Source organism: Triticum aestivum, chromosome 4A (genome assembly GCF_018294505.1).
Source record: "Triticum aestivum cultivar Chinese Spring chromosome 4A, IWGSC CS RefSeq v2.1, whole genome shotgun sequence".
NCBI classification, from domain to species: Eukaryota; Viridiplantae; Streptophyta; class Magnoliopsida; order Poales; family Poaceae; genus Triticum; species Triticum aestivum.
Genome location: NC_057803.1, coordinates 374532892 through 374541465, shown reverse-complemented (window position 1 = coordinate 374541465; position 8574 = coordinate 374532892). Strand labels below are relative to the sequence as shown.

The 8574-nt window shown below is 43.5% G+C and overlaps 1 long non-coding RNA gene across 1 annotated transcript; it reads right to left on the bottom strand.

Annotated features, from left to right (window-relative positions):
* Window positions 1–2450: 2450 nt before the first annotated feature.
* Window positions 2451–3630, bottom strand: LOC123082016 (uncharacterized). The gene is made up of 3 exons (XR_006438908.1): window positions 3165–3630; window positions 2964–3053; window positions 2451–2584 (listed from the first exon to the last, which is right to left on the bottom strand). It is a non-coding gene; the product is annotated as an uncharacterized lncRNA (long non-coding RNA).
* Between the last annotated feature and the right edge of the window lie 4944 nt (window positions 3631–8574).

Genomic DNA, 8574 nt, shown 5'->3' with positions numbered 1-8574 from the left:
TTATGCAATACAAGACCACAAAGAGCATCATAACAATATATAAAATAGTTTGAGATTCTATATTTACAAAAATAATCCTATGAACCCCAAATAATATTATGAACGGTATCAACATTTTTTTAACAGGGGATAAGTCATGTTATATCCTCTCCAATATTTTTCCTTGAGTTGAATAATGAACCAAATATTAAGAAAAAGACAAACATGGCATCAAAATATGAATGATCTATTAACATTCCAAATTTAGAAAATTTGGGATGTTACAAATCTACCACCCTTAAAATGAATCTCGTCCTCGAGATTTGAAGAGGCTAGAAAGAAGAGGTTAGTTTGGCATTCTCCTTGAATTTCGCATTGATCATCCGAGAGGCTGACGTGCTACCACCCTTAGAATAAGAGTTGTCGGTTTTCAAGAATGTTGCTCCTTCGATGACGTCCTCAAATTACAAGCCATACACTCCTTTTGTGATCTTGATTGGATACTTTGCAAAGAGTGATCTTCCAATTCCTGGGCCTTCATAGTTGACAGGTCTTGCGCCAATAATAAACAATATCGATACTCTCATGGGGGTCATCAAGAATGGTTCCTACAGAAAAGAGGCTTGGTTTATTCTCACCGTATAACCTACTATTGGCAACGACTGCCTTCTACAAGAGTCAAACGTCATACCATTCTAAGATTCAGGCTTAACAACGACGTCTCTCTACTATAGGTAAGTCACTCTAGATTAACCATCTCACATAGCAAAAGCGAATAATAAGAGTAAGTCGGCATATGGTGATCAATCCATTCCGCACCCAAATCATTACTTTGTATATGGTTTAGAAAATCTCGCATTCTAACACTCGGGCATCCTCGCGAACTTTGCAGACACTTCTCTTGTTCACGAACTGGGTTCGGATAATTCCATTGGTGTTGCATGCCCACAAAGCAATCTAGCGTTCCTTTCAACTCTCGAGTTTGCATCAACTACTATAAAATATCTACTAATGATGTACAGCTTCCTCTAGTTCAGATAATTCCATTGGTGTTGCATGCCCACAAAACAATCTAGTGTTCCTTTCAACTCTCGAGTTTGCGTCAACTACTATAAAACATCTACTAATGAAGTATAGCTTCCTCTAGGGTTCTTCCTTCAGCAAGATTGTGCTTGCTTCATGTCGGATCCTGGCGCATGTGGTTAAACTTGAACTCATCCCTATGTTGCAGCAGAGATTAGGATATAGACAGAATAAAGATCTAAGGGGAAAACTCTACCCATATGCATCATGCTAGCAACAAAACTCCCAAATCAAACAATTCAAACAACACAAGCAAAACCTATAGGTAAGGTCATACCCACGAGAGATATGATCTCATCATACTACTGCAAATTGTTTATCAAACAAAACTTAGTAATGGTGGTCTATCAACTAAAACTCCTCAAGTAAGACTAGTATAACTACATTGGTCATCTATACTTGAAAAGAAAAGATATGAATACAAGAGTATCAACTAAAAACTAGACAACAAGTTGTAAAGTAAGCTTTTGACTCCTAGGGCATTCCTAATCCATTTTTAGGGTCACGACCTACAGTCAACACACTACTCTGATACCATCTGTAACGACCCGAGCCTGATAAGATTCGATGTCTCTGTGCTCACTGTGCTAGTCCCTGGATTGACTTGCTAGCGCACACAGTACATATGAATATCAAATAACAAGTGCATCATTTACTATAATATATGATCCAGAATTCATAAAGTATTACAAACTGAGAAGCACATAGCTATCTTTATTCAATAACAACATCGGAAATGTAGCATAACAAACGATGAGTCTCATCAATGACCCATTGGCGAAAATGCTGAGTGAAGACTCGCGACCCTACTGTATCTCACTGATCATCTGAAAATCTTGCAATATGACAAGTTGCAGCCACAAGGGTCAATACATTGAATGTATTGGCAAATCACACATAATGATATAGCAAACCTACATCCACAAGTAAAGTATGACAAACAAAACACACAAGATAATTTGGAGAAGAATGTCTTCACCTACCTCTACTAATTGAACTCACAACCATATCTAATTTATTCGCCCATGATAACCCCAAAGATTCAAAGAAAACATGACAAGAACTCCAGAAGTCTCTCAAGTGCGCTCTGTCGGTGGCGCATTCTCTAGGAACAATAGAGCGCTCTGCCAAGGACACATTCACCTGATTTATGTTCCGAAAACTATACCTCGCCTCGAGTGCGCTATGTCAATGACGCGTTCTCTAGGGACAATAGAGCGCTCTGCCAGTGATGCATTCACCTGGTTAATAATCTCGAGCCTACGACTATAAACACTCACCACTTTCATGGATCACTCTATTGTTCTATCATAGCAAGTTGATCACACCATCACATAATACAATCAATATCAGAATATGACAATAGAGAACATACAGATCAAACCAAGCACAAGTCCTAGCATAAAAACCACCCATGCATAGTAGAAATATAGGATGGGCATAATCAAAAGTGCAAACTTGCCTAGAACGATGCTGAAGTACTCTAACGATTAATTCCGATCCGCCTCACACTCCGGACAATCTATACGATTAAAGAAGGCACAAATAAATAAACAATATTCACATAACAATAAAATGAAGTAAACAACAAGGAATTCAAATAAAACTCCAATAACAGAAACATATCAGTAGGTATATATTATCTAGATTCTAGTAAGATCACAATGCAAAAAGAATCAACTAATTTTGATCAATGGTTTGAAAGATACGACCTCTGAAAGGTTAAATTCAAATTTGAGCAAATTCAAATTTAAACAGTTCAAAAATATGAAAATTTGGATCTACTATATGCCCCTGGTCAATGTGAGTACACAGGAAAAAGAATCGATGAATTTGGTGTTATAGATCTCAAGATATACCAAAATGAAAATGTGATATGAAATGTGCAAAGAAAATTATACCATAACAGCGTTCTGGGAAGAACTACCACTGCTGCTGTGGATGTGCCACGTGGCACCCAGTGCTTGCTGGGAAGCTGTTCGCTGCAAGGTCTAAAGTCTAAACGGTGAACTGGTGCAAATTAAAGGAAAACGTTTCGAGAAAAAATATGGGCGATCTAATCTCGGACGTCAGAGAGAGATCGAACGGATGGGATTGCTCACCAGAAACAGGGTCTGGGTGGTCGCCGGACTTGGAGAAGAACGGCACGGGCGGCTTGGTAGTGATGCGAGCGACGGCTACAGGGGCCCTTCGGCTACGTAGAGATCACCGACGGGTGCAGAATGCCACAGAGATGAATTAGGTGACCTCGGAGACGATTGGGGCCTGCCCCTGTGGTGACAATGACCGGCTGGAGCGGATCTTCATCCATTAAGCTTCGGGCGGAGGTCCAAGGGCTCGATGTGGTATCTCCCTGTGCAGAATAAGAGATGAGGGAGAGAGGGGAGACCAAGGCGAATCAAACCATAAGGGAAATGGATGCTGGGAACCTAGATACGCGACGGAATCAACCAGCGGGGCGCTCCTACTGCAGCGAACTCCGGCGAGATCCGACCGGGCGCTCTAGGGCACGGGAGGTGAAAATTTTGTGGAAAATCTAAGGAGAAGAGGTAGGGAAATATTTTTAGGTAGTAGGGCGTGCGTGAGAGACAAGATCCAAGCCGAAACAAGGAGGATTTCGATCGGGAGTGCTCTCCAGGAAGAACGCGACAGTGGAGAAAGATGACATGCGGGCCATCCTTGTCAGCGGGAGAAAGAAAAAAAGAGAGAAAAAAACAGAAGGAAAAGGGGTTGCGGTTTTGGGCTTCGGCCTGAGCGGGGAAATGGGCCGGCCTGCTGGTCAGCCGCTGCTGCTGCGTGCGTAACCCATGCGGGCGAAGAAACTAAATAAATAGAATATCTTCTAGCAAAAAAATGGTATACTATACACGGAAGGTATTGGCTAAAAGAAAATACCAGAGTACTTCATATAAAAAATATCATAATACACAGACCAATATTATAACTACTATATAAAACAATGAACATTTTTATAACTCTATTAAAAATTTGGGAAAATTGTTTTATGCAATACAAGACAACAAAGAGCATTATAACAATATATAAAATAGTTTGAGATTCTATATTTACAAAAAGTAAATACTATGAACCTTAAATAATATTATGAACGGTATCAACATCTTTTTAACAGGGGATAAGTCATGTTATATCCGCTCCAACATTTTGCCTTGAGTTGAATAATGAACCAAATATTAACAAAAAGACAAACAATGCATCAAAATATGAATGCTCTATTAACATTCCAAATTTATAAAATTTGGGATGTTATAGATGGTTTTGCAGTAGATGGTCATGAAGGAAAAGTGTGTAAGTTGTTGAAATCTTTGTATGGTTTGAGACAAGCACCTAAGCATTGGCACGAGAAGTTCAAAAGAACTTTGACATCTACGGGCTTTGTTGCAAACGAAGCCAACAAGTGTGTGTACTATCGCCATGGTGGGGGCGAGGGAGTTGCATTATGTTTTGTATGTTGACGACAAACTTATATTTGGAACAAATCTCAAGGTCATTGAGGAACTGAAAGATTTTCTGAATCAAAACTTTGAGATGAAAGACCATGGGGTAGCTGATGTTATATTGAACATCAAGCTTTTAAGAGGTGGTGATGGCAGGATCACTCTGTTGCAGTCTCACTATGTGGAGAAGGTTCTGGATCGCTTTGGCTATTCAGATCGCAAAACTTCTCCAACACCTTATGATCCGAGTGTTTTGATTTGGAAGAACCAAGGAGAATAAATGATCAATTGAGATATTCTCAAATCATTGGCTCGCTTATGTATCTGGCTAGTGCTATGAGGCCTTATATCTCTTTGCTGTAAGTAAACTAAGCCGGTTTGTTTTAAATCCGGGAGATTTTCATTGGCATGCACTTGAGAGAATAATGTGCTATTTGAAAGGTACTGTGAGTTATGGACTTCACTATACCGGGTATTGAAAGGATCGATATGGTTGACTAGAGGGGGGGGGGTGAATAGGCAACTAAATTTTTTTAGCTTTTCTTTACCAAATTAAACTTTGCATAAAATTAGGTTGTCTAGATGTGCAACTAGGTGAGCAACATATATGATGCAACAACAACGAACACACAAGCAAGCAAGAGAAGTAACACTAATAAGCTTGCACAAGTAAAGGTGATAGATAACCAAGAGTGGACCCGGTGAAGACGAGGATGTGTTACGAAGTTCCTTCCTTTTGAGGGGAAGTACGTCTTCGTTAGAGCGGTGTGGAGGCACAATGCTCCCTAAAAAACCACTAGGGCCACCGTATTCTCCTCACGCCCTCACACAATGCGCGATGCCGTGATTCCACTATTGGTGCCCTTGGAGGCGGCGACCGGACCTTTACAAACAAGGTTGGGGCTATCTCCACAACTTAATCGGAGGCTCCCAACAACACCATGAAGCTTCACCACAATCGACTATGGCTCTGTGGTGACCTCAACCGTCTAGGTTGCTCAAACACCCAAGAGTAACAAGATCCGCTAGGGATTGGTGGGGGATTCAAATTTCTCTTGGTGGAAGTGTAGATCGGGGCCTTCTCAACTAATCCCGAGAAAATCAACAAGTTTGATTGGCTAGGGAGAGATATCGGGCGAAAATGGAGCTTAGAGGTGGAAGAGGTAATCAACTAGAGGAAGAAGACACCCCTTATATAGTATAAGAACAAATCCAACCATTATCCACCAACTCAGCCTGCGCAGTGCGGTACTACCGTACCAGAGGCGCAGTACTACCGTAGGGGCACGCGGAACTACCGCAGGGCCCGCGGTACTACCGTCCATGCAGCAGAGACCAGACCAGCCCAAAATGCACTATGGGTGTTTGAGCAACCTAGACGTGGAAGGAAGCGGTAAAATGTACGATAAAATGTACTACCGTGCCAGGAAGCGGTACTACCGTGGGCACTTGCGGTACTACCGCACCGCGGTACTACCGCAAGGGCCTGCGGTACTACCGCTCAAAGGAGCAGTACTACCGCACGCCCTAGTTCAGCAAGCACGAGCAATATCTGCATAGACAAGGAAAACATAGGAAGCTCAAAAGGCTAGAAGAAAAGGAGGTACAAAGGAAGATGTGTACGTGATGAATCCACCCACCCTTTCCAACGCGGACCCCCTCTTAATAGTACGGCTCCCCTACGACTCAATATCACCGAAAAGAAACGAAGAGAAATGCCGTCTTCCATAGCCTTCGAGGGGAACCAAATCATCTTGTTCCTTAGTCAATATATATCTGAAATATTCGATGCACATGATTAGTCCGCAAAATTATTGTCATCAATCACCAAAACCAACTAAGGGATAAAATGCCCTTACAATCTCCCCCTTGTTGGTGGAATGATGACAACACGGGATCTGCACAAGAGTATAATGCAAAGAGCAAGGGTAAACCCCAAGTCTCTAAAATATAGCGGGGCTCCCCCTAGATGTGTGCCATCTTGATGAGTGCTTTGGACTGCACGGCACACATACTAGGATCAACACTCCCCCTATATTTTATAGACATGGCATATCTTGCAATAGGGCTAAAACTAAGCAAGATAGGAAATAACATAATGAAATAAGCACAAGATAGATTAAGCTCACTACGGTACGATAGAGTGCATATGTCTTACACCATATGATAGAAGGACTCACAAGCACAAACCAAAGCAAACCAAAGAAAACGACATAAACAAAGTTCAACTGACCCAAACACCAAACACGACACAACTCGCAAATCCTACAGTCTCTCCCCCTTTGGCATCGAGACACCAAAAAGGCAGAGAGGACACCTACAACAGAAGGGGTGGCTCAATCTGAGTAGTCACTCGCTCGCTCCCCGTCAGACTCGGCAGCTGGGACAGACTCTTCCTCAGACTCCATCCAGTGATAAACCTGCTTGGCGATCCATTCTGCCTCTGGGGTGACGCCCTCCTCTGACCCGCTGGAGATGTTCTCGCCGAAGGTCCTGAAAATCCGCTTGTCGCGGCGGCGAGTCTCCTTGGAAGCCACATGGGTCTTGTACTGCCCCTTTGCCTGCATATAGAATAACATCTTCATCTTGTTCTTCAGTCACTTAGCCCAAGATGGCTCAGAAGTGGGAGGGGTGTAGCCCTCAGAGTTTTCCTCGTTTGCTGCCTCCTCCTCATGCTCATCTGCACCCACGTCCATGTTAGCCACAGCATCAGCACGAGAGGTAGTGTTGACCCACTGAGTCTTGATACGGAGGTTGATGGGCTCATGCCGGATCCAACTAGGGGCCTCAAAATCATCCAGAGGGTAGAGCTGCTCCCAAGTTGCTAAGATCAACTGAAACAGATAAGGTCCATAGATGGGGACCTTGCGGTTGTAGACCGCAAACCGAAGCTCATTCCACATGATATGTGAGACATCAAGTGGTAGTGTTTGAAAGTTGCAAGCGTCTGCACATAGGAGCATCATATCCACAAGATAGGCATGCACCTTGTCCTTGTCCCCAATGCGTGGGAAGAGAGTGTTGCGGAAGATCCGGTGCATGATGTCGAGAAAGGAGTTGAGTACCCAAGTTGTCTTGTTATTGGAGAGCTTCTTCTCCACATAGAAGGGCAAAAGCTTGTTCTTGTTTGCATACTCAGAATTGGCATGAGGGCGAACACCTTGGGGTGTGGCGAGCCCCTCATCCGGAACCCCAAGCAAAGTCATGAATTCCTTCCAAGTAGCAGTCAGCTGTCGACCATTGGTCATCCAAGTCATGGTCCTGTCCTCATTGGGATGAAAATGCACTGAGGCAAAGAACTGAGCAATGATCTCAGGATCAAAGTCTTTGTGGAATGAGATGATATGTTCAATGCCAAATTGCTCCACGAGGTCTAAAGCTTCACCAAAGTATTCCCGATGCTTATCTTGCCTCATGTGATGCATGTTGATCCACTTCACCTCCACATAGGTGTTTTGCTTGGCCTTGATGACATCTAGAAAGATGAGATTCTGTTGCTTGGTCTAGAATAGCTCATTCCCTCGAAAGTTGGCACGAGGGTTTCCATATGGATTGGTCTTCCTCCGAGCGATGAACTCAGCAAGAGGTATCTCATCCATACCCATGGTGGGTTCCTTCTCTTTGGTGGTGGTGGTCTTGGTTCTGCGTTGGGGGGCATTGGAGCCCTCTGCTGCCTCTGAGTTGCGCATATGCTTGGATCCCGTGTTACAGCTTGGATTGGAGCGGCGAGCCGGAGCACCTGAGCCACCACCTAAAACACACACCACAAAACAAACACACACGAAACGCGAGAAGGATCAATGCAAAGATCACAAAAGAAAAATGGGTGAAACAAGTAGACATAGTACGTGAGAAGTGCCACAGGAGGGATTTGAGACAATGGTAGTAGCGTGTGTTGCGCCACGTGCGGTAGTACCGCTCCGAGGAGCGGTAGTACCGCACTAGCAGGGCGGTAGTACCGGACGCACGGTAGTACCGCACGGTTGCAGATACGTAATGGCCATGGAGATCTGAGCACAACCGTGTCAACACGCGGTACTATGGTCGATCAAATCCA